This window comes from Anser brachyrhynchus (genome assembly GCF_964034855.1).
Source record: "Anser brachyrhynchus genome assembly, chromosome: 27".
NCBI lineage: Eukaryota > Metazoa > Chordata > Aves > Anseriformes > Anatidae > Anser > Anser brachyrhynchus.
This window is the reverse complement of record NC_137720.1, coordinates 1,490,030-1,516,160: the sequence shown is the minus strand read 5'-3', so window position 1 is coordinate 1,516,160 and position 26,131 is coordinate 1,490,030.

The window sequence follows — 26,131 nt, the reverse complement described above, 5'->3', positions numbered from 1 at the left end:
ACCTGGAGTCTTGTTAATTTACCTGTGACATGTTGCTACACTTAATTGCCTTTGACAATTAGCAACATTTCAACACCTTCTTTAATGGCCCAATTATGAGAACACTTGTCTTCCGTGCAGTAGATAGAAGAAAATAGATGGGTGAACTTCCAGAGCAAAACTCCTCTATGCATATTGTAACAAAGAGCTTAAAAACAACCCCCAAAGAGACAATCCTGGTTTTGTTTGGCTCACGCTGCACACACGCCGTGTTTCAGTCTCTGGCCATGCCACAGCCCCAAGAACCCCACTGTAAAATTAATTACAGGGAAAAGTGCTGAGCATTTGCTTCCCTCCATTTCTCACACTTGATGCTTTATTGATTACTTCTGTATGCTAAACAAAGTGCATTCGTTGTAAGATACATCCTGTTCCCAAACTAGAAGCAGCATGAGATGGGCAATAGGACCGACCACTTACACCCAAATACCTGAGCTCCTCCTTGCCTAATGGAAACATTGAGACTGAAACTTTGCAGAGTTGCTTTGATGAAACCTGACTGCAAGTGCTGGCCGCGGCGTGGCAGCCTTTCTCTCAGAAGAAAACAGGTAACTTCAGATGTGCCGACCCTAAAGGAGCATATGGTGGCTTTGACCTATATCGAGTGGAAGAGACCGGGGTACCTTACTGCTCGAGTCACACTGGGGTACTTCCCCAAGCACAAAAGCTGTGCAAGAACATGGTTAGGTCTGGGATAACATAGCAGTTACATGCTACTTGGCCTCATTCTGTTTTCTCCCAAGGTGATATAAATTTGAAAGATCCCTGCTGGTGCAAATGTCACAGCTTAAAGTGAGGGCATGAAAGGGACGGGCAGGCGCAGCCACACATGCAGTGCTACTGCTGGTAAGCGGCACCTCATCGCGGGCTCCACTCTGCTCCAGCAGTAGTACAGGTGAGTGCACTGCATGAAGAGGACTAGGTTCTGCTCATTCAGTTCTGCAACGTGCACTAAGATCTTCTGTGCTTTCCCTCCTCCTCACTCCTTACGCTTTGTCAGGTTCAGCTCCAGTCCCCTCCTGCAGACTCGCAGCCGAGCAGCACGATTCATCCTCAGACCCCTGCGATGCTGTTGTCAATTCTCAATTTCCTTTTAAATCTCCGCTAAACACCATTCTTCCTCTCACTTCAGTACCTGCATTTCTCCTCATAGATTTATTTAGTTTGTGAAGTTCCGCAAGCTTATGAAGTTCAAATTCTCCACCAGCATCAATCGGTGCAACCCCACCGATAGGGTCAAGGCAGAGCAAGTGGCACGGTGCACACGGGTCACGTACCATGGAGAGTTTCACTGAAACCTTTCCTGCCTTTCCCTACAGGGACTGCGGGCTCTCACACCACCTGCAGAACAACTGTTACATTCAGCGGTGCAACCACGACAACCCACCTCTGCTGGTGATCTTCTCTGCTGGATATTTTTTTGACAAGTGCACTAATGCCAAGGAGAGCAGCTCATTTCACTCCCACTGCAGGGTGACAGCTCGGTGTCTCGGAGAAGGAAGGAAACCTGCCCTCGCTCACTGTGACCTCCAGGTGGTTTCTTTCAGCGGAGCTGCAACTGTGCAAATTGTGAGCAGGTTAAAAGGAAGCTCACCAACCACAAAGCTCACAAACTGGCTTCTCCGTGTAAGCCAGGGGAGTCCTACTGCTGAAGAGAGTTTATGAATAAAACAATGTTTTATTAAATTACTGTTACATTTTGATTGAACAGCATTTGGACTACATAGGAGTCGGCATATTCCTGAAAGTAATTGGTTTTCCACATCTGCTTTCCTTTCTAATTGGACTAATTACTTCAGTGTAGGATCATGTTCACTACTCTCCAGAAAGCAAGAAACCTTGATTTACAGTGAGAAGAGCAGCAATTAGAGAGAATTAATTCATACAGCAACATCTAAATAAATCATATTATGAGAAGACAGCAATGTAATTATTGTGACTGGTGGCTCCCTTGTGGAGAAACATCATCCTTAAGCCTAAATCAAGCAGTTCTGTCCTCCAATTTCTCAGAGCATGTACTGCCCATTTTATTTAAGACCTAATTGAGGTGCATTGTCAAAAACAATAGGGTCTAACACTCCTCCGGCAGGTGAGAAAAAAATCCAATCCTTGACAACTCAGTGTTTGTCTTCAGAATCAAATGTATGTTCAACAGCCATGGATAACAAATGCCAGCAGCAGCCTCAAATTAAAGGTGCAACAATTTCAGGGAAGTAATATCCTCCACGATGAGACAGGCTTTTCTTTCTCTCCAAATCCAGCCCAGCCCATCCAGATGGCCAATTAAAACGTTTAGTGAGAAGGAGAACACGCTGAACTACGGGGTTTCAGAAGATGATCCAGCTCCTTATGCTGACAATTTATCTTCCTACTTATACATTAGCAGTCTGGTCCTATCCTGCTGATTGAGATCAGACATCTCTTTCCTACCTTGGCAAGCTGCGAAAGCCATTTTGTGAGGCTGAGCTCCCTTCATCTGCTTGTTATTAGTTCTGTCCTTAACGTCATTCTCATCGAGTTGCTGGGACCAAAAAACCCTGCCTCTTCAGAGCACACTCAGCTCGGGAGGAATTCGTCTCCCCAAGCGTCTTTCATTTGGTTCTCCAGCAAGCCTGCGAACTGTACAGAAACAAAGCACAGAAGCACAAGCCCTGTGATCCCTTCTGAGCACACTCAAAAAATAGCTTTTGTTTCCAGTGTTAAGTGACACACAGCTAGATACCGTTCTGCTCTGCAAGATGCTACGACTCCCATTAGGCTGACTTCGTTTGATAAGCGCCCCAGGAACGTGCAGGGGGCATTTCCCATTAGAGACGCTTGCCACTTTTACACGTTAGGTAGTCACATTGCCTTGCACCATCATATGACATGCATGAGCATGACAAGAATTAGCATACTGTATTATACTTTATGTCCACAACCTGACACATCATAAATCCCTTACGTCAGAAAACCAAGTTCACATCCAAACAATTACCCTCTTTTAGCAAGTGCTTGATCCATTAGGAATTAGGGTGATAAATTGTCAGTTCAGGCAGGTGGAAACTTATCCATCTTGATTTGCCATTCTTCTACCATGGCAGATAAATATAGCCATCAGTTATAGCACCTGCCTGCTACAACCAACCAAGACCACGATTTGAGGGAAAGGTGTTATCACTAGGCCTGGAAAAAAAGCAGAGCTTGTGGCTTTGTGGTTTTAAGAACACATTTAGGAGCCTTACGTTTTCCGGACTTAGTGCTATTTAGAATGCCTCGCCCTTTGCTTCAGGGTAACTTTCACGGTTACCATTAAAACAAACATTTTCAAAAAAAAATAATCAAGAAATCCAAAAATCAAATTGAAAGTGAAAAAATTCTCATGAGTTGATCCAGACCGTCAGACATTTGCACGCAAGGTAAGAGTTCCCTTGGCTGAGGTCCCTCCGTGCCACAACCTCTAGGGTCATTTATATGCAGAAGAAATACATAATGGGTGTAAAAAGCTGCCGCCTCACCCCTGTTGCATTTCATAGTCCCTCTGCACTCATCACAATATCCACAGCTGGTAGAAATTTGGACTTCAGTGATGACAAGCAGCTTAACAGCTCCGAATTAAGCCCACCTCTGCAAATACCTACCCAGAAAGTGTTCAAAGCAGCACAAAACTAGCCCGTTAGACTTCCCTAGATCACTTTTGATACCAACATATTTGGTGCGTTATCCTAGCCTCAAAACAGAATAATATACAAAGCGGATCTGATTGCTTTAGAAGCATGGAAGAGAACCAATTATTTTAGCCTCCTATGCCCACAACAAAAATATGGATGCAGAATTACCAGAGAGGTCCTAAAATATAATAAAACCCACAAGAACCATATGTGTGTTAAACAAAAGATGTACAAAAATAAATACATTCAAGTATCACAACAATGTAAGAACTATTTTGAAGGTAAGTGGAACAGCTCATAATTCACAGCCATTATTCTTTTATCACTGTTCAGCTGGAGGTTGAGAAGATTTTAAAACCGCAATTATCAACGATAGATTTGCATTGAAATAAGCTTCTCCACTGCAGTTCTCACTCCTCTACCCTCCTCCTAAATAAAGAGGTGGAAGTAACAAAGAAAGCAATGTTTTAAATATAACAGATAAGACTTTTTTCCAAAAATATCCATGCAATCAGATATATCAAAAAAAGGAAGAAAAGTAGATTCACACTTTGGCCATTTTTCAAATGAAACCAATAAGACATTTCCTTTGTGTCAGGTTAGTGACATAGGGAAAGTATAAATTTTATACGCGTTGAGGATCAAGGAGGAACTTTTTGTTATTTAGCTACAGGGAAGTGTTTGTAATACCCTTTTATTTCTTTTGGCCAAGTTTTAGTTATTAGTCCTTGTGGGCCACTCCTATCAGCTCACCAGTACGAGGAAGTTTTGCACACTTGGCAGTAGGGAAAAAGGAGAAATCGGATCCAAGAAACCAGGCTGAGCAGCTGGACCAGGCTCGGGGTGGGGAGCAGGCAGGAGAGGTCTCCCTGCAGCTCGTGGAGCGGTGCAATTCCGCCATTTCCCCAGCCTCGACTGCACAGACCAGCTGTGGGTCTTCTGACAATAACTTCCCCCTCCCGTAACATAACTTACAAAATTTAAAACCACTTTTCTAATAAAGGCATCACAGGAAAGATGCTACTCACTTTGGGTTTTTCCTTTTCTGGTGCTTTCTCCTACCAGTCTCCTAATAACCATAGATTAATGAACAATTACAAGGCTTCATTCTTACTGCCATGTAATTCCAAGAAAGGAAGAGCATCTTTCTGGAACATTATGCTTGAAAAAACAAAGGAGAGCTTTGACTGTCAAGTCACTGATGTTCCCTCTCCACTTAAAAGCTTTCCAATTTACTTACAAATTATAGTGTTTTTAATGCAAATTAAGCACTAGAGAACATTCTTTCCTTCCCCCAGATTAGCAAGAACCAAATTGACCAAGAAAGCCAAACATGGAATCGGGATACAATGAATATTTTAAATAATGAGCCTGTTTAATTATTCTGATTGGTGAAGTATGAGGTTATTAAAATGCCTCTGAACTGATGATGGGGTTTGAGCATATGGTTTTGCTTTCTGCACACAGAGAAAATGTTTTCTGATACTCTGTGTTCCAGTATTCTTTGTTGAATTAACTATTGGGATGAAATACAGCTACACATGCTCAGAGACCTTTGGGAAATATCTTTTGCTTCAGAAGCAAATAGCACATTGCAGAAGGCAGAGGCACTCTAGAAAACTGAATGACAGCACCCAATTGACCGGTTTCCACACAAATTACCTGGCTCATTCCAGCTACTTAGGGCAAAAAACAAAGTTCATTCAGTTCTGGTTTTGCTCCAATGTGTCACCAAATTTACGTTTGCCTGATACATTGGCACTTACACATGCTGGAAAAGCCTAGATCAGACGGACTTCGACATACATCATGCTGAATCTGATCACCGAATACACCAAGTTCTCTGTGCCCTATCAGCATCCTGGTAAGCGTTATACAATTTATTGGGTTTTATTTTTATTTATTTTTTTAAACTTTTAACCCTGTGAACCTTCATTAGCCATCAGGCCTCTAAATGTGTGCAAGTTCAAAACAGCCAGTTATGCCTTCTGTGCAAAAACACGCTTCGGTGGCACTTTTCTCCCAAGGTCCTGCTGAGGAAAGCACACCAGAAAGGGGGAGCATAAAGCAGCAGGAAGGTGACTTGCTCCCAAAAAAGCAGATAGCAAAGTTATTTCCTTGCTCTAAATATTAGGGTAAATTTGTCCCTGCTCTGCTTTTTCAGTATCCATTTGCACACCTCATCTTAGCTAAGAAATTATTAGGCTGTCATGTTCCTTCCCCACTACACGCAAGAGTCAGGCCCTCCCTTTTTGGTTTTGCAGTTTTGTTTCTGGAGAGTTTGTGTTTGTTTACAAACGCCCTCAAGTTCAGGGTGCTTATGTCCAGACAGAGGGGAAGAGGTGAACAAGTTCCTACTGGAGGTCCCGATTGTTCAAGGTATTGATCAGCTGATGCTTCTCCAATTGCACGGACCTTTGGGGTCAGTGCTGTCTGCTCCCTGACAATCATCCATATAGAAAACCTAATTACTCTAAAATAACGAGCATGCTTTGCACAGAATCAAGCCCAGGCTTGTGACCCACCTGCTCTCCCCGTGATAATCTCCACCAGCTCCTCACCTGGCTCTGGCAGCAACCTTCCGAAAAGCCAGCAATTTCAGGACAGCATGGAGGTCTCGCTGTGCCCATCAACAGATTATGAGGGTGACAAGTTCACATCCCCGTGGCAGCTCATTCACACCTCCTGATTCCTAATGCCATCTGCTCATCCCTGAACCTATTTTCAGATTTAATTAGAAATTTTGGAACTTCTGGAGACTGAAGGGCATAGAGGTGAATGAGCACATCTGGTCTGCACCTCCCAGCTTGATACCTTGTACTTTAAACATCTCTAATGTCTAATGACTCTGAGCACTGGTTGACTTACTCTGCCCTTTGATGTGCACTGAGAAAGGTCAGAACCCAACGGAGAAATTCACCGTTCCTTGGCTTTTTAGTATGGATTCCCATTCTCCTGGTTTCCTAGGTTCCAGCTTAGTCAGTACGCACCTGACTCCCATCTGCCATCCCATCTCTTGCACTGCACCAACTGCTTCTGTTCCCTCGAGGAGAAAGCTGGAGGCAATGAAACAGAACGCTGTGATAATTACCTTGTCGACATCTTCTCTTAAGCTACCACAAGGAGCAGCTGGGAATTCATCTGAATTAAACTCCACTTCCTCTTCCATTTCCACTGGCTTCTTGCACTCCAGTAACGCACCACATGAAGAACATTTTAACCTGAAGCCCCGGACAGGTGCTCTGAAACAGCACAGGGAAACACGAACCAGAAAGAGCAGCAGGCATTACCGCATGGGCTCAGAAGGACCAGACTGGAAAGTTTTGGTCGCCAAGCAGATTTCTCCATTATTTTGCCAAGACTTTTATTGGTTTTAAATATTTACAAGTCAGAAAGCTTTAAAGAAGCCTGATGCCCAACAGGCAGAATCACAGCCCCTTCTCCACGACCAGGGCAACCAGCTGCTGAGCTCACAACGCGGGCAGAGCGCGCTGTCTGAGACTGCGCACACTGCTGCAAGCAGAACACCTCCTCGTGCGGATCCCAGGGAGCTTTCCCACTGATAACGGAGGCATACAAATTTCCATCACAAAAAATAAAAAAAATTAAAAAAAATCAAACCTCTACCTACATTAGCTACCGAGTGAAGAAAAAAAAAAAACACAAAACCCACAAAAGCCAACTAGACAAACAAAAAAGGAGATAAAAGCAGTTTGCTTTAAAGCAGCAGCTTTTCCGAAAGCCTACAGTAAATCTTTAAGATTATCAATAATGAACACATTCAATGCCTTTTCTTGTTCTTTTAAATCACTTCTTCCAGTGGAGAGAAATCAGTCTGGGGGGTTGTTCATATGCGAGCTGCATTTATTATCAAGGGATTGAGACTGCTAGAGATGGAGGGAAGTAAAATGAGCACCGACAAGGCTTGGGAAGAAAGCACGCAGCCACTTTATAGTCCTTCCTCCACCTATTTGTCACAGCACCCCAGTAATGAGCACTGGAATTCATCTCTCTAATGACATTCACAGTGGTAGATGTTTTCCCAAATTTAGTCAAGTGACAATACAAAGTCTTTAATATGCAAAGGAGTCCTTTGTGTAACTCACCATAACTTTGGTGTCTTGTCATACCTTACTGAAATTTCAGGAGAAACAAATTGCAATAATCACAGGAGTGAACAAGTTGGAAGGAACATGTCACAGCAGTAATGAAATCTTCTGTTGATTTTCATGTATGTGTAGACATACATTACAGAAAACTAAATGTAATTCCATGAATTTCTTATAAACTACAATAATTCAGCCCTATGGATACCACATACCTATCACATGCCCAAATCACAGTAAAGACTAATGTCACTTAGTCAGTTCCCCTGTTTCTCACCCGCCTCAAACACAAGTATTCTGCCTTAAGCTCTATCTTCTATTCCTGTCACATAAATATTTTCCTCAGCTACGAAGGCGGTATGAAAACCTCAGCTCATGCTCTTTGCATATGTCAGATATTAGCACATTTAGAAACTAAGAGGACTTCTTCACAGGATTGTTTCCAAGCCACAATAAAAGCAGTGTTGCCAGCCCTCAGGTTATTTGAAGCACAAGTTGGGCCTTAAAATGATGAAATGGTCTTTGCAATCATGGAATTGAAAGAAAAAAAAATGAGGTTAATGGTTTTTGCTTCTAAACTTCTGACTATATGCACTTTTTTTTTCAGCCCACTGTACACCAGTGACAAAATGCAGCATTACCTTGTGCCAGCCTGCATCAGTTCAGTGGGCAGACTGTGCTACAGCAAGCACGTCAAAAAGGAGCAGGGATTAACTACCATGGGCAAAAACACAGTATGAAACAAAGCTGACCCCCCGTAGAAATGCACACTGCTACAGTACCACTTTAGGCCACCCCCCTGCTCTATTCCACCAGCACAAATGAGAAGATGCCCCTCTGCATCACCATCTCAAAGCTGCATGAAACCACATCAACTTGATCCAGCCCAGTGACTGCCTGCACCCACAACGCAGCCAGGTACTGCAGCAGAACAGCACACAACCTGCTCAGGGAATGATGTGATTCCCACAGTGAAGCTGTGTGAGGAAAGGGTTAATCTCACCTGAAAGGAGATGCCAATTGTCTGTCTAAAATAATCAGGGAGGAGAAATCAATGGAGAAAGAGCAGCACCTCCAGAGAACAATTCATCATATTTTAAAACTTACATCTGCTGCCCTATCGGAGGTATCTGTCTCTCCTTTGACTGCAGAGAGAAGCTAGCACAGACTTCGATCATTACTGATGTCCAATTGATGAATCTCATCCTGGATGTTTTCCATCAGTGTTTGAGGTGTTGTCAGGCTACCAGTAAATATTTTACAGACCCACACTACTGAGAAGTGCTTACAGTCAAGTGAGTGCAGTTTATGCTGTTTGGCTACCAGCACACTTAAATCCACTTTGGGTCATTACATGCAACATGAATGCAACTTCCTCCATCACTATGAACCTTCACCCAGATTTTGCTTCCTTCCTCCATCACTATGCACCTTCACCCTGATTTTGCTTCCTACACTGCCAATGAGGCTATAGCAAGACAGTATGTTTCCCCTCTTCTTAAGTGGGGATGAGATGAAACAAAAGCACATTCTCCTTCTAGCCCCTAATCTTTATGTTAGAAAATCCTTCTGGCTATGCGTGTTATATTAAAAGAATATGTCCTTTTCTCCTGATAATTCTTAATTGATCACATCTACAACATAGACAGAGCTGCTTGGCTAGCAAAGTTCCATATGAAAGTGTCCTATTTGTTGGTGATTTCCCTAGAGCATCTTTTAAACCATTAAAATTTACAAACAACTTGATTTCTTATTAACACAGATTCTTAATTGCTTTCCTGGGAACACAGTGAAGTTATTTGGCTCCAGGGTTTTAAAGCTAACATTTAAGAATAGCTTTTAAACAAAGTAAAAGCAGAAGTACTGCTCCAGAAGCAGTTCAGGCTCAGACTGTAAACAGAGCTGTGTCCTCCTGACTTGCTTGGATACCATACATCCTAATAGGCAATTTTGAATATCTAAGCTGATGAATTTCATAAATAAATGGTCTGATTACAGGGACATTTCTTTGGCATGTTGGTGGACACCTGGCTCTTGGCAGGACACCTCCAGCATGCCTGGGCTGCAATTCTACAAAGACGCACAAACTGCTAGCCACTTTTGCTACTTGAAACTATTTCTCTTTTTAGGGCCAAATCCTGCTATCCCTGGTTTCGATTCTGCTGTAGTAAATCTTTTCCACAACAACGTGACAGCCTTTCATCCTTCCCTCCCCATGTTTGATCATTGGAAACAACAAACCTATTTAACCACGAATGCTGATTCCATAGGATAGTTCAGGACAGGAGACCCCCTCTAAAGGCCAAAGGCGATGTGTGGTGTCCTTACACCACTGCAAGCACAGGAAAATCTGCCTGCAACACCGGCATGGCACCGCTGCGACCTCCCTGCCAGGAGACCCACAGGCAGGCCCAGGCCCACAGGCCTGGCACGCTCACCTCCTGTGCCACAGACTGCAGCTATTTACCACCCAGCAGCCTTTCCCAGCCGCAGACACACGTTTTCATTTGCACCCAAACACTTCTGAGCACAATCATACGCCAAGCGCCTTTCCTGCCCCGCCTCAGCCAAAAGCCTCGAAAAAGGGCAGCACCAGAGACCTCCACCTTCAGGCCCAGCAGCAGGGTTTCGGCGGAGCCAAACCCACAAAAAGCTCCGTGTTGACAAAAATTCAGTGAGGATCCCTCTCAGTCACAACATATTTCAGAGCGCTGATCAGGAAGTACATTCTTATTCCAAGCAAGTACCTCATCATTTTAATGCATTAATCAAATCCGTGTTCCAGGCCTGAAGTCCCCGCATTCATCATCAATTCAAGATGAACCTATTATTTAGGTTCAGAAAATTACTCACTAAACATAATCAAGCATTACTTCTCTGAAGTCTTCATGACAGGAGCCCTCTGTCGCGAAGAGCGAGGCCGCATCCGCCTGGCCCCTGCCGCCAGGGGTCCCCGCAGGGCCGGGCCGCGGCCTGGGGAGGAGTTTTCCTCCAAAAGTCGAGCTTTTCCTCGACCACCTTTTTCCTTACTGTGGAGCTGGGAGAAGGCTTAAAAGGAGAGAGCTGCGAGAACACAGGAACGTGTTGTCGGCTGTTAAAATCCTTGCCGTGTTGACCATCACTGGCCCAGAGAAGCACTCCCTTCGTGTGGTCAGCAGGCAGCCTCTACCCAGCGCAGTCAGGGATTTCATTAGGACGAGGCCCACACGCAGCCTGTGAAGGGAGACAGTTCAGGCTGACCCCATGCCCTCACCCCAAATCCAGGTTGTTTTCCATGGGCTCGCAAACAGCTTAAATCGTGGTTCAAAAATTTTTCAGCAATACATCCCGTTTTTCACTAACGGAAATGCTTGTGGAGGGTGCTGCATTCAGACATTTTTCATGTATGCATTTCTATTTGAGAAATGATCCAGGAGGATTTTTATTTTTTTTTTTGGTCCATCAGCATTCTGTGGGAACAGATTTAAAGGAAGTATCTTCATCTGAAATGGAAATCCCCAACTCCTCCCACACGTTTTCCAAGCAGACCCACCACTGCCCTAGTCGGTCAGCTGCTCACACTCTCACAAACCCCACAGCAAATGGCACAATTCGCCATAAGCTGAAAAATTTCAAATGCACTTTCCATATAAAGACTAAAATATAAATCCCAATGCTATCTCAAAATTGGATATCACCCAAAAGTCAGGAGTCTGTATTTCTTGGCTTTAAATATCACTGAGAAATATAAATGGATCCTTTTAGTTAATAGTAATTATTATTCAGTCTGTCATTAACAGCAACTGCACACACTTTGATGGATGGGTTGAGAAGCAGCTTTGTTTCATTTTATTGCTGATTCTGTGACTAGTTGCCAAACTTTTCTTATTACTGATAATTAGATCCTGTTAGTCTAGCATCTGCTTTTCCTCCGGCAGCAAACGCAGAGGACTCTTTGTGCACGAGGGGTCTGCACCCGGGACAGGAGGGTTATCTGAGCAGACTTGCCACAAATCTGAGCGAGCAGGCACTGCTGCCTGCATGAGGGCAGAAGGAATAAAAAATATATATATATATATTCTTCACCTCTCTGGTCTGAGCTGATTTTAATCAGATGGCCCTTGCAGAACATTAAACTGCTCATCATCTTTCTAGCATATATAATAATGTATACACAATAAAATGAATGGCAAATTGCAACATTTATGTTCCCTGCTGGTGAACATAGAATGTCTCGGGTTTTGGTTTTGCACTTAGGACACCTTCATCAGGGTATGGTAGAGAGAGCTGGAGCCCAGACAGCTCATTACAGAAGCCTGTCTTGGACTTCCTATCAGTTAATTCATAATTCTGTAAAATAAAGACCATACTGATCTCCTCAGGTCATAAGAAATATTTATAAAATACATATTACACATAGGGATTATGAGTAATTTTGAGATTTATTTCATATGTAAAAGTGATAAAACCTCTAGAAAATTTAAAACATTAATTTTATGAAACACCAGTTTTGCAATTCCTTTGTTCTAAAAGACAATAGTAAACAATGTTCCAGTGACCTCCAGTGGGGACCAGGGAAAATACATCCTTCCTCAGCTCTGGTTTAGCAGAAATCTTTATTTCCCCCACAAAGCCCGTAGCATTTGGACTGACGTGTCCCTGGAAAGACTATTCAGTTTTATTGCCTGATGAACAAACAGGCAAAGTGGTCCGAGATATCCTCCTTAGCATTTTTTCCATACAAATTCATACCAACTTTCATATACAACTAACATGTAGACAACTCCAAGTTGAAAGTCTTCAGTGATATGACAAGGGGAAAAGAGGAAAAAGTCATGGAGATTTTGATGCTCTCTAAGCCTGGTTCTTGTCTTTGTGGGTTACAGGAGAGAGAGAAAAAAAAAAAAAACACCTGAGCAATGTGCCTAGAGAAAAACCAATGGATAATTGATGTGAGGAGAAAAGTAGCTTTAACTCCTTTCAGTCTAAGAGCATTAATCTACAGGAAATAAGGACACTATTCGTAAATTTGACATTATGGTCTTAAGTTCAGAATACTTTAACTTGTGCACTTAGTTATTTCAATTAGTTTTCTCCCCTAAATTGAGTATATAAGGAAATGCAAGCCAAAAGTAGTGTACAAAAAAAGAAAAAGGCATTCTTGACTCTCTTCAGTGGGGATGGGTTCTCTGTGCCAAAGTTATTGGACATGTGTGGTCTGCAGAACAAAGATCATCTCCATCAGCAGCTGGCATTTTAAGGCTGTACTCTATCCTGTACAAAGCAGCCTGATCCCAAATAAAACATAAAAGCTTCAAGGTGGCTCACCCTTTCTTCTGTCAACACAAGTCAAGGTCTCTTACATTAGCCTCATTATTTGCTTATCCTACTACTGACTTCTGGAGGCAGGCATCAACAGAAATGCCTCTGGTCTAAGAGTAATCCCCTCCCTTTCTTTCCTTTGTGGGAAAGGAAAGGCCTGGGAGGAAAGGGAAGAAGGTAACTTAAAGCAGAGTTGTTCTTATCACCATCTGGGCCTAATGAACATGAAAGGAACTCCGTTGATACATTAATATAGCCAATATTACAAGTTGCAACAGGCAGCAGGAAGAATGCGTCAGTCAACAGAAAAGCCTCTGCTAAACTCAGAGCAATGACCTTCAAATTAAGAAGCAGAAGTAATAGTAGGGGAGAGCCTGTGTCACATAACACTTTCTGACCCTAACTCGGGAGCAGTTTGTTGTTTAGAAAGTCAACAGTACTAAACATTAAATTTTTTTCTCCTGATCTCACTTTTCCTTAGTCACCACCCGGGCCCAAGCCCTGCAGTAAGGTTTACCTACAAGTGGATGGCCTGGACCACCATTCCTTTTAACACCCCTATAGAAAAGTACCACAACTTCTTGATCTAGGAGAGAACTCCTACAGTTTATCACTGGCTGTGCTGCCTCTGATTGACCCTTGTAATCACATAGCCATGCCAGGACCCGCAGTGTGCTGTTTTCAGAGTAATCACCTCACACCATTTCTTCCTGATAATGCAAGAAAAACAATTGTGCATTTTGCCCATTTCTTTTTTTGTAATGGAAGAACTAAAATTTCCATAAGAAATCATTTAATGTCTCCAAAATATCATTCCTCACTGAAGTGAAATTTCACAGTAGGGCAATTCTTCATCATGGGGAGGAAAAAAAGTACTAACACTAGCAGAGAGTCTCTATTTGCTACTGTCTGCACAGTATTAATGTAGAAGATAATATATTGGCTTGAATCAATACTTCCATGACTTCTCCATCCATCAGCCCCCCTTCATTTGATAAAAGTCCTTCCATGTCACATTCTCTCAGACTGATGAGATCACAGTGCCTCTTTCTAGCATGACTGATGGTGTGTAGATGTGTAATTGCCCAATAAATCATCACCTCTGGATCAAAGATCTGAGATCCTCCGCATGCCAAGGAGGCACACGAAACATCATAAAATACAATAAGTTAATTACAGTAAGATTTTAGCACTTCTAGACATGCTGGGTATTATTCAACATATACACATCTTGAAAGACTCAGCCACAACCACATTACTGCAAGAATCAGGACCTGAAACTATGAACATTTTGGGCAGGGACTGACCATTCATGGAAGCATGTAGGCCAAGGACTCAAATGCTGTACTGCAACACAGAAACCCAAGAGCTATAAATAAGACAAATATCACTGTTATTCTATGCCTCCACAGTGCCTGCTTTAAGGATTTCAAGCAAGGCTTGCGGCTGTTACAGAGGTCTGTCTGCATCTCAGGAATTTCGTCACATGAACCACAAGAACAGATTGGGCAAAGCCAGGGAGAACAGGTCTGCAAAAGGTACATCTTGTCCAGTATATGATTTCCAGTAACGGGCACTAGAACATGCAGTGGGCTAATGCCGCAGACGCCCTCTCCCTGGCATAATCCCTGCATGCAGCCTAGGGGGTTCCCGAGGTGCCACCTCCTCTCCACCCCTCTCACATGTGCTACTCGGCATGGCAGCACTATGGAAACACACATTCCAGTTTGTCCCAAAGCAATGGAAAAAGTATATTTCTGCTTGCTATCTCACAGACCTTGTGCAGGTGCCAGGGGCAGCACTCAGGTCACCACGGCCCTGCTGGCTGCAGGAAGAGGAGCCAAGTATATGCGTGCCATGTGCCCGCACCCCGCAGGGCTTCCTAATCACAGCAGCAAGGCCACTTAGAAAACAAACACACTGAAAGATGATATTTCATAGCCCCAAGGGTTAGGCATTATTTCAAGTATTTTTTAGTGGAATTTGATACCATTAAAGTATGAAGGAATAGAGACATCCCTGCCTGTTCCCAATCCCAGCCCAAGTGCAAGCCATGAGCCCTTGTATGCCCTACCTCACACCAGCACCAGCAAGCTCACCCCCCCCAAACCTGCTAACTTGAGCACAGGAAAATAGTGCCCACAACCCTTCTGTTGTACAGGCATCTGATCCCACAACCTTTAATCCTCTCTGTCATCCCTGCAAGATCAGGCATTAACATCTCTGTAACCTCTTGTACTAATTAAGATAGCAGATCTATGGTATTCGGCTCTGCGCTGGCTTCAAAGCCGAGCACTGACAGGCTGCTGAAGTGTTTGTGCATTTCAGTGAGTGGCCCTCGTAAGACAAACTATAATGAACACACCACGGGAAGCTTTAATAAAGAAACATGCAGTCATTAGAGAGGGGCTAAAACTAAGAAAAAAAAAATCCTGAGCTAGGCTTTGGAAATTAACAGGTGGGAAGCTTGCTGCTGTGGAAAGCAGCCCCTATTCCTAAGCACCTTGTGGGCACTCTGAGATGCGGACACCCTGTCCAGGCTCTGTCCTTTCTACAAAAGAACATTTAAATGGTCCCGGACCATTTGCTTCTCCAAAGCATGCATCATATTACAAATGACCTTAAAAGCAGCAATAGCTTCCAGTAGACTCCCAAAAGAGAAGCCAAAGCAGTTTAAGGTAAATGTGAGCAGCGAATCCATCCCCTCTGTGCTAAAATGATTTGAGAAGTACGTAAGATATGCAGATGCATCCCCGATGTTTTTACTGTCTCGCTCATTCCTCCAGCCCAGGCCAGCCCGGACTGCTGCAGCAATGCAGGGTGCTTCCTTCCCAGACCCCCAGCCCCACACCCAGGAGAAGGGCTGCACCCCTGGGACCGACCGCAGCCCCAGGCTTTTGGATTCAAACAGCACTGCCAGGTCAGGAAGGTCTGACTCAGCTGGAGAGGAGGTTTGAGCTTAAGGCCCAGCCCAGGATACAGGATTGAATGAAGCTTAAATCCTGAAAGCTGCTTAAGTCTTCGTATTGCTATTTTTCACTTCTCGGTACCCACTCATGCTGCACTGATGAGAAACCAAGCATTCCCTGAATTTACAGGCTGAGACGCCACTGAGTTACAGGGAAAAAGGAGCTATAAAAGACACTTCCTATGGAAATACCACTAAAACTCTTCACAAGCAACATCAGAGATAGAGGATACAACTTGCACAAAGACAAACGTTTGTAAAGAGGGCAGAGAAACAACTAAAAAAAGCTGTAAGGGGCAGGAACTAAAGTAACTCAGTGTCTCACTGAATGAAGAGAAACCTATTTGCTTTTCAGCTTCTTTGGTTAAATAAATTCAGTTTGGTAAACAAGCTCCTGTCTCATAGCTCCAAGACCAAACACAAAAGGAAAGAGATATGAACTTCATCCCTTCTGCAGCTTTAAATAAAAAAAGTAATAAACATTTGATACATTATGATTTACAGAAAAAGAATTCTCTCTTCCTCTGATTACCCCCTCCAACAAGAAGGTTGGAGCAAATTTTTTCCAGACTTTTCTAATCACCTATTGTACAGTAAACAAACATTCAAAGACGCAAAAAAATAAACAAATAAAACCACCACACACAAAAAAAAAGAGAACAAGCAAAGAAAACAAGCTCTTCTCAATGTCCTGAACAACCACTACTTTCCCCTTGCTACCCTGACCAGTCCTTGCTAAATAGAATTTGCCGCATGTGACATTGGTGGAGCCTCATCATTTCAATGCCATTCACCTTTTTCCAGTGATTCTCCATCTCCTCCACCTGCTGGCTCCAGCCAGTGCCAGCCCTTCCCAGAAGACCTGCTATCAAACCAACTAATTTGGCCCTAGAAGTTCTTATTTTTGTGCTTGTTGTCCCTGCTCTGCCCTTGTCATGGAAGCAGAATCAAAATAAAATAAAGTATTTTGGGAATAATAATAATAATAATAAACTATTCATTTAATTTCATTACTTTCCTAAACATCTCTACTGGATTTCACTTCATGCTAGCATACTTTGCCAACCTAACCTTTTAAAAGGCTTTTTATTGATATAGTGTTACACAGACGTTTACATTTCTTGGAGGGAGGAAAAGGCAGAGAGGAAAATTAAATTACTTTGCTTAGTGATCTTAATTATCTGAAATAATTACCTTCAGTCAATTCTCAAACAAGAACTCTCTGGAGAATGGCATATTTTAGTTTGGATAAAGGAAAAGGAATTGAGTCCAAAGGAATACATTTTGTAACTTATTTAGATACACCTAATTAACCATCTGAGTAAGGAATCCAATCAAAGCTTCTCTATTACACTTAATTATTAAAAGCAATTTAGAGGGGAAAACTAAATGAGGGGTCTAAAAGAGCTCTCTATGACTCAAAGGAAAACTTCAGCAAAGAACTGAATAAATGGGTGAAAGGAGGCCAGAAGTAAAGTGTTTTTAATAAAAGTGGTTCGATTCCTAGCCAGGCTCCAGCACAGAGGGATGGTAACCCTGGTGTTTTGTATACAGCTCTCCTCTGGAAGGAGCATAAAGATTTTTAGGCTTCCCAGAAATGGGCAGAACTTCATTAAGACCTTTTCAGTGGAATGTGAGGGAAATGCTTTGTTCTTTAAGCAAAAGTGGTTGACAGCTTGCAGAGACATTGGCCAATTTACAGAAATGATCCCCATTACATTAATTACAGAAAACTTTTTAAAGTCCTCCTAAGCCTTTTTGCATGGATTTGTGCATCCAAATGTGTATCTCCCTGTCTGGAGAGGGAGAAAGCAAGTCTTGATACTGAATGCTTATGACAATATGTGAGGATTTGATTGGGGTTTGGTTTTTTAGCCGAAACACAATGACTAGGTGTTAGAGCCAAGAGTGAGGAAGCAGATGCCAGGGCTGGCAGAGGTGCTTTCTTTCACCCCACCTGAGCAGAGCATTGTTCCCAGCAATATGCCTCCTTCCTCATCCTGCTTTAGCTTTCACAAATTCATAAGGCAAAGAACAATATTACTTTATTTTGATGTGAATATGTTTAGCAGGAGTGTCTCATTCCAAATGTGTAATAGATTCCTGCACAGTGGGATATTCTAATTTTGATGCAAAATTGTATTTCTTTGTTTGCATCCCTGCATTACCACTGCTGCATCTCACCATCCGCCTCGTCTCGCTCCAGCTCTGCAGGAAGGGGCTCCATGTGCAGCAGCGCATGGGGACTGGAAAGCAAGGAGTGTGGAGAAATTTATCTTCCCTCTTTTATTTAAATTGCAAGGAAGTTCTTGATGTCTCCAGGTGAGTCCTGTTTCAGTTGGAAGAAATTAGATTTGTATATAACAATTGTTTTCCCAGGAAGAAAAAAAAAAAGTGTGTACAGGATGGTGCGAGCAGGACAACGTTCCTGTCTCAATGCTGCTGGTATGTCTTTTGTCAGACACAGAGAAATAAGACTGAAGAAAACCTTACACGCCCATCCAGCCCTTACTGCAATGGAGTTAAATTCTGCTGTTTCCCCTTTTCTAAAGTGAATAACTCACTGCTCAGTGTGCCAGTTAATAGTTATAACAAACTCCAGGTCTCCTTGAAGCAGAGTAAAACATTGTTTTCATACAGCGGAGATAGCTCCTCTACACAGGTAGCTTCTCTCCTGAATTTCCTTGTGCAGAGTTCAGCCTCACTTGTCAGCCCCCAGGGCAATTCAAGGACTTAAAAGCAGGATACTGTTTAAGGGTTCAATCAAAGCAAACAAACTGCTAAAAATAAATTGGCATCCCATCTGTTACCAGGCAGGGAATTTAGTCTTAGCAGTCAGGGGACGGGATGAAAGGCTGCAATAAACACCTTGAAATGGATATCTGAGAAATTCTGTGGCCTCAGGTAAATGGTCTGATTTTCTCTTCCTTCCTTTGCACAAAAAGTTTTTTAATTTATTTTTCCTAAGGGGGAGAAGTGAGCACAGGCTTCTGTGGTATGAGGAGGGAAGCAAACAAATATTGAACATCCAAGTTTAATAATGTTCAAATGAACTACTGCTGATAAACATGGTTTCATTGGCAGAACATGAAGCACAGGGGGTGATCCAAACCCGGTGCCAGCTCAGCCTGCTCCCCGCGAGCAGCATGCCAGGCAGCGGGTTGAAATCCATTCCCGTAGCACCCAGGGAAACTATCCGATATTCTGGTCTCTCCTGACAGCAAAAGCCTTTCTGTGGCAAAGCCTTTCCTCAAGGAATAATTTCGCAAATTAACAGCATGCTAACGGACTACAGTGTATGTTATTGCTGAAGCAAAACATGGGGTGCCCGTGAAAGTCTATTTACATGGCAGAGGCAGCGAGCAGCAGGAACCTGCCCTGTACTTCGGATAAAAGATACCAGAGAGCTGTCTTCAGGCAAGCAGCACTGTTTGCTAAAGGTGTATCCAAAATATATGAAAAAGACAACAAAGAGAAACGGGCAGGAATTAAATACCTGCTAACACAAAGCGTGCTACCCTGCCTGCAGTGGTGCCAAGTGCAGCTGCAGCAGGACCGGGCTGCTGCACCCGCAGCGGGAGCTGGGAGGGAGCCCAGCCCGAAGGAGAACCTTAAACAGGACTGGTGTCACAGCCAGACACAGCTTCGTGTAGAGTAGACAGGTAACGTGTGACAAAAAATGAGAACTCACTATTAAAATCTAAAAATGCTTCATTCTCAGCAGAGGATGTAGAGGATTTGGTGGGCGATATTTGGAGAATGATGGAAGGGGTGGGCTGTGGTGGCTGGTACAAACTGCACATTGCGTGACTGGTGCACCCCATTGCAGGTAACATTGCTAGTTCGGTCTTAGTAAATCAAAAGCGAAGTGTTTTGTGCTGAACAAGCACAGATAATAAAGCCATGTTGAATCAAGAGTTTTCATACCAGTGAGATGCCTGGACATACCATTTTGGGATATGTCTGCAAATTCATTAGTAACTTCTGGAAACTCTCTTCCTTTTGGCAAGCATCCTTCTTGTCCCCCGAGGAGCTGGCATCCACATCCTCCAGGATATTCACTGCTTGGCTCCTTGCATTGGCAGTGATCTGCATTAATATATCATGTGTGATTGGATTTATTTCTTTTAAACCAGAGGAGGAAGGCAATTGAAAATAAAAAGTAGAAAGTGCTTTTCTAGGAAGTGTCCAGTAAAGTGCAGGCTTTGTTTTTCATCTATCTGGGGAAAATATTACCATTTTGATTCAGGAAAACACCATGTGAGAATGAGTTCAAGTCCTCATTTGAATCTACAGAGGCTTTTCTTCTCCAGAAGGACCATATTTTCTTAGGGAGCTTGGTTTTTCCTGGCCACGAATCCCATGCCTCCTACCAGCTCCCATCATGTCTGGCCTTTTGCCTTTCTTTTTTTTGAAATCTGGTTTTACGCTGTATCTCAAGAGAAGGCAGCACTCACTGATCAAATCACACACATGCACACAAGAAATATAAAATTTGATATTGTAACTATGAAGTTTTCGTATTAAATCTATGTTCATTTTGTGTAGAAGCAGCTCTTGAGCATTATCACCATTGCCTTTTGTTGATTTTTCACAAATAGCCTTATGAGAGATGCTTGGAGTTTTTGTTGCCATTCAAGCTGTGAGATCATTATGAACCAGAAGATTGAAACTTTAAGATGCAAGGCAACGTGGATCATAGCCAAGAAACATATTTGGGAAGCAAAAATAAAACAGATGTTTAAAGTCAGGAGAGCCTGACAGACAGAGATCTGTGGAGCTCAGAACATACAGGCTGGTTTAAGCAGAAAGAAAATAAAAGTGCCAGCTCCTCCTGGTGCTTTCTGGGGCTGCTGGTGAGCGCACAGACAGCGTTATGCTGGGGGTGCATTCCCCACAGCACGCTGCTACGCTGCATGCAGCCCCGGGGGTCTGGAGCAGCCTCTCACATGGAAATAGCACTTCCATTCCTGATTTTGCTCCTTCTAAGGCAGCCTCATGAGCAATTTGCCTTTTACACCTTACTCTTTGATAGGTATACTCTGCCAGTATAGGAATACCCTGCCTTCCTCTCTACCATTGCCAACCTGAAAATGGATACCTGACAGCTATTTCTAGTTCTTGGCTGTATAAATAATGAATGGTTTCATACCGGGAGGAATCAAATGGCACCAGATGACTCTCGTAATAAATCAGGAGAAAGGCAGGTGGTCTCTTGTCAGGCATCTCAAAACCGATGTGCAGCTTTATGAGGAGGGAGGTGGCTCTGGTACAAAACCCATCAATATAAATCTCAGATGCTTAGAAGTTACAGCACTCTTCAGTGCTGTTTTTATGCATTGTCATAGTTCTGGTCTTGTACGAAAAGTTCTCAGCAAAAGGATAGTTTAAAGAACACACCTGCACCCCCTAACTTTTGTTTTTTGTTCACCACTGTTCCCTAAGCCTAACTTCATATCAATCCCTGGGGGAACAGCTCACCTCCACCAGGCTCACTAAAGAAAATGCTAGTAAATGCGTGATACTTGGGGTGGGAAATTAAAACTCACCTTCCTTCCAGTGACCACTAGGTAGCTCTCTACTCACTTTTAGACCTTGACAAGAAACAACCATTTTCACCACGTGCACCTGCCAGCACCTCTCCCATCAATCCCCCCCTGCAGCTGATTTGTCCCTTCCTTTACACAGCTCTTCTAGTCTTAGTCTCTGTTCTGCTTAGAAAAGTTTTACTTTTAGGGGGAAAAAAAAAAAAAGAAAAAAAAAAGGAGGCTACGTGGGGATGTCACCAACCCAACAGAGATGGTGCGCGGCTCCAGGCAGGCTGAGGTCAGCTGAGCACGAAAGCCATCATCTGTCTTGTACAGTGTCAGATGTGATAGGAAGCAGGTGGGAAGGATCCTTCTGAAAAGAGGTGGTTTGGATTTACTGCTGCTGTAACGAACTGCATGGTGTGCCTGAAGATGACGGAGTACCTGGAAGGTCGTCTATTTACCCATAAGGATAACTGTCATCTACTTACACAGAACAGAGAAAGGAGTGTCTAAATAGGCTTGGATATATGCCCTGTGTCATAGCAGACCATGGTAGCTGCCAGCAGGCATCCCAGAGCTATTTCCGAATAGTCAGGAAACAGATATTCTGAGTAACTACATCTAGCAGGATCCGGGAAGATAAAGATTTCTCCAAACATCACAAAACCAAGGTAATGGCTTATTAGGAGTAACAGCACCTTGGGAAATCATACTACGCTGTTTCTCTGGCCAGTTTACACATAGGTGTGTAAAGCAAACGCTCCCGAGTGCTGCTGGTCAGTCTCATGAAAGCGTGAGGACAACTTCAAAAAGTGCCAGTCCAGGGTGCTAAAGTGCAGTTTACGTTTTCAGACAAAGCTGGCTTTTATCGGTACTCCCACATGCAGAGGGATGGACTCTGTGACTGCTTATGAAATGTTTTGTCATCTCGCTTCAACTTTTCAGTAAGCTGATGAAAAAAAAGCATAAATCCATCAGACATGTTGTCTTACCAATTCCTGATATGTTTTGGCTACTTACAGAGAGTATGAGAAGTCTTCGGAGCAGATGTGAGATTCAGATCTTGTTTGCTCACTTGTCATCACTCAAAATCCAAAACAAACACGCCTGCTCCTGCAGGAGTTAGCCCCCGCGTCCTGCCTGCTCTGCGTCGCTGAGCTGCATGCTTGCTTGTGCTGCCCTGGCTTTAGGGGTGACTTTTGGTCTGTAGCTCAGTTTTGTGTTCCTTAAAACTTGCTGTGAAGCAGCAATAGTGAGCCAAGGAAACTACGGAAAGAGGAATATGTGGCAATTATGCTGAAGACATCACTCATTTAAACAAAATCTCAGATGACATCATACTGCACCTGAGAGAAAGGTAATCCAGAAGGAGTCACAAAAACCCGTTTCGTGCATAACTTCCTAAACACTATCCCTAGTCTGTACATTTGTCAGCATTTGCACTGAGTTCCTCTACATTGCCAGGGGTTATTTCACAGGCAGGTGGAGCTCCCTATAAACTCAGAATAACATAAAAGCAGCCAGGATATAAGTTTATTATGAATGCCTGTTTTCTCTCCGATATTCCGTCATGGTTTCCAAACTTAGTGATGATTCTCATGAGAAGCTTAAAAATGCAGAGCTGGTTTGGTAGGACTTGCACATGTTTCTCCAGAAGTGACGCATGCAGTTTTTCAGGATCTTATCGTCATAACTGAGCTGTCCCTTCCCAGTGTTTTGCCCTGTTCCCGCTGCACTGGCAGAGCCAGGGATGACCGGCTGTGTGATGCCAGCAGAAATAGAGGCAATGGAAAGCCAGGTCCAGGCTGTCCCCATCCTCCCCTGGGACTGCTGAGCAGAGCAGGCAGTGGTGTCAGTGTCTCACCTACAGACAGTGCAGAGGGTTTTTTCTTCTTGTGCTTGGGCCCGTAACTGCAGATAAAACAGAAAAAGTGATTTGAAGCTGCTATCTGGCCCAAAAGGGAAAAAAAGCTTAGCAGAAACACACATAATCCCAGATGAGACAAGATGAAAAGAATCTAATTAGATTCCTTCTTAAGCTAAATTCTACAGTACTGTTATCTCCTTGGTTATTTACTGCACACAGTAATAAGCAGACAAAGAAAAAAAATGCTCTTAGTATTTCAGCCAGATTTCAGCATCTTGAAATATTTATAACTGGAGAAACATATTTTTACTGGGAGTTATTTGATGCTTTTTATATTTTTTAAAACAGCCATCTGCCTCAGGTGGCAAAATAATCGCTTGGAAACTATGAATTTCAGGTGCATCTATTGATCTTTTTCCCTGCAAAGATTGACGGATGTAACCTTCTCCAGCAGGTTAGAGAGGGGCAGCCCTCCCTACCCGTCCCCCATAAGTTACCTCCATCCTTTGCTCCCTCTGGTGCTCCCCACATGCTGAGAAGCCCCAACCACAAGAGGCTGCAGGGCTGCACGTCCCAAAGCTTCATGCCCACAGCTCAACAGGCAGAACTTGCCATGATTTCCTAGACCTCTCCTCCCCCAGATGCACAGAATTAAGTTTTGCTTTTCATGGATGCATAATTAACCCCTTGAGTAAATATCTATTCAAACCTACATAATTAGTACTTAATTTTTCAAAAAGCTAATGAAAGGCCCTTTTAGGTTCCTAATTGGCTGCTACTTCCCATTAGTCAACTCTCAGTATGAATTATCAACATGGGAAATACACTATATCGCAGAAACTATGCAGACAGGGAGTGCCAATCTAAAAAGCCCACAAGCAGGACAGCCAAGCATCTGGGGCATGATCAAATATACCCACTGTGGATTGCAGCTGTGCAATACAAACTAAATTTGATTCAAAAGGAGCCATTCTTAACATGAAGACGTCCAGTCTCAAACCCAAACCCACAGTGTTTGATCTTTTGGTCATGGGTTTGTTGTAAATTTGGGGATGGTGGATCTCGTATCACATCAGGACACATCCCCAAAAGACAGATGTCTATGAAAACAATGGCAATATAAAAGAGGTGCTACCTGGAATTATTTAGAGGCAGGTAATCAAGCTATACAGTAAATGTACCACTGAAGAGCTTAATTAACAGCATGTGCTTATTAAGAGCTAATTACATGATTCTTTACCATTTTAAAAGGAATGGTTACCACTTAGTTCACAGGACCTTAATTACCAGGTTAGGAAGAATGTGCAAAATCTGCTGCTAAATTCTTTGGGTATCTCAGTTAACAATTTAACCACTTCGTTTAGAGAAAATAGTCTGTAGAAAAGAGCAACTCTTTCCAATAGAGCCAGTATAGATTCAAAGAAGCATCTAGTTCCAGATCAACACACTCCAGGTCACACTGTAAGTGAATGAACCTCCTTGCCTCGCAGCCAGTGCCTGTGTTTTACTCTTAAAGCAACAAAGGAAAGCAAATAATGCCTACAGATTCCACTTGTGAGGAGTACATAATTGAATTACACGGTACTGCAAGGAGCTTGTCTAGAATAATACCTTCCCTTGACCACTGCTCAGAAATCCTGGCTGCACAGCTTATAAAAGTCCTTATTTATCTATTTTTGCTCCAAAGTCAGTGTTTTCATTGGCTGTGCTGCAGTGCTCTCTGCTGGCACCAGCCTGGGATTTCCTGCGATGCCACAGCAGAACGAAGCCAGCAGCAGGGCCGTGCCCTGCACCCTGCACCCCGTCACCTGCACCCTGTCACTTGTCCCCAGCCCAGGAGGCTGGGTGGGACTTGGCATGAAACCTCTGCGCATCAGGGGATTGCCCCGCTGGTGCTGTGCCAGCCCTGAGGGCTTACAACCCACGAGTCAAGCTCCTGGAAAACCCTGAGACTACCAACACTAGTTCCTGGTATTTGCTTTCTGACCTTGTGTTTACATTTCAGGCGTCACATCTCAAAACATTGCTCTGCTTGAAAACCACCCTGCTGAAGCCTCCTGCGCAAATGGCCTGGCTGCCCTGTTTGCCTTCTCACTGATGATACTCAGAGACATTTCCTTGCCTCACTTCTTCACAAAAACAGAAGCGTTACAGGTCCCTCATCACCAGAGGATACCTGAGCTAAGTCCCACCGGTTTATTTTTTCCAAGGCAAAGGTTTCTGGCATCATCTGGTGGCAAAACCCAGCACCAGGACCGAAGACCGGATGCGTTTTTCTTGCACGTCCCTCGCAGGCCGCTCCCTGTGGCTGCCTGATGCCAGGGGCAGCAGCCGAGGCCTATGCGGGGCCAGGGCTGCAGGAGCCTTTCTGGCGTCTCTGAGAGGCCTGCGTTGTGCTGCCGCTTCCATCCCACCTCCTCGCTTCTGATTCATGCTGTTAAAAACTAGATTGTTGCTGGCTCTGTGCGTCTTTGGTTAATAACTGCTATTTTAACGCAGGCCCATCGAGAGCTCGGCAAAAGTCCCTGAACTGAATTGCTTGTTGTCCCAGATTTCTGTCAGGCAAGGTCAAGCGCCGCCATCTCAATGGATTCTTTCCACCACAAAGCACACAAGGGGACTTTTTACCTCTCGGTCCCCCCGGGTTGCTGGTGTTTTTCTCAGTGTGT